This window comes from Macrobrachium rosenbergii, chromosome 4 (genome assembly GCF_040412425.1).
Source record: "Macrobrachium rosenbergii isolate ZJJX-2024 chromosome 4, ASM4041242v1, whole genome shotgun sequence".
In the NCBI taxonomy this organism is placed as follows: domain Eukaryota; kingdom Metazoa; phylum Arthropoda; class Malacostraca; order Decapoda; family Palaemonidae; genus Macrobrachium; species Macrobrachium rosenbergii.
This window is the reverse complement of record NC_089744.1, coordinates 15,548,622-15,550,000: the sequence shown is the minus strand read 5'-3', so window position 1 is coordinate 15,550,000 and position 1,379 is coordinate 15,548,622.

The window sequence follows — 1,379 nt, the reverse complement described above, 5'->3', positions numbered from 1 at the left end:
ACGTACTTTTACTTTAGAAGGATACAAAAGATGACAGATGCTTTGATAGGGGAAGGACAGTTCGAGTTTGGATACCATCAAGGGTGCGTAGCAAGCACTTGCTACCAGAAAGTAAAGTAAAATGTTTGAAAATAAAATGATAGAGCATTGATGAATCTAAAGAAAAAAAATGGTAGAATAAATAATGCCAGAGTGTGGAGGATTTTGAGGGTGTAGGGTATAGGAGGCAAATTGCCGAAAGCAATAAAAGGCTTTTATGGTGGAAGTGAAGCTTGCGATGCAGTTTGGTGAAGGGAAAGTGACTGATGGAACAATTGGACTGAAACAAGAAAGTGCTGTCTTCACGGGCGGTTGATGTTTTTGTGGATGGAGCGATGCAAGAAATAACATAGAGAACTGTACATGTAGGTATAAAGTTGATGAATAAGAAGATGGGCTATGAATGGAGTTTAATTCGACAGATGTTCGCAGATGATAAAGTACTGGGTGGTATGAATGGAGTTTAATTCGGCAGATGTTCGCAGATGATAAAGTACTGGCTGGTATGAATGGAGTTTAATTCGGCAGATGTTCGCAGATGATAAAGTACTGGCTGGTATGAATGGAGTTTAATTCGACAGATGTTCGCAGATGATAAAGTACTGGCTGGTATGAATGGGGTTTAATTCGGCAGATGTTCGCAGATGATAAAGTACTGGCTGGGATGAATGGAGTTTAATTCGACGGATGTTCGCAGATGATAAAGTACTGGCTGGTATGAATGGGGTTTAATTCGACAGATGTTCGCAGATGATAAAGTACTGGCTGGGATGAATGGAGTTTAATTCGACGGATGTTCGCAGATGATAAAGAACTGGCTGGTATGAATGGGGTTTAATTCGACAGATGTTCGCAGATGATAAAGTACTGGCTGGTATGAATGGAGTTTATTTCGACAGATGTTCGCAGATGATAAAGTACTGGCTGGTATGAATGGGGTTTAATTCGACAGATGTTCTCAGATGATAAAGTACTGACTGGAATGAATGGGGTTTAATTCGACAGATGTTCTCAGATGATAAAGTACTGACTGGTATGAATGGGGTTTAATTCGACAGATGTTCGTAGATGATAAAGTACTGGCTGGTATGAAGGGAGTTTAATTCGACAGATGTTCGCAGATGATAAAGTACTGGCTGGTATGAATGGAGTTTAATTCGACAGATTTTCGCAGATGATAAAGTACTGGCTGGTATGAATGGAGTTTAATTCGACAGATGTTCGCAGATGATAAAGTACTGGCTGGTATGAATGGAGATTAATTTGACAGATGTTCGCAGATGATGAAGTACTGGCTGGTATGAATGGAGTTATATTCGACAGATGTTCGCAGATGATGA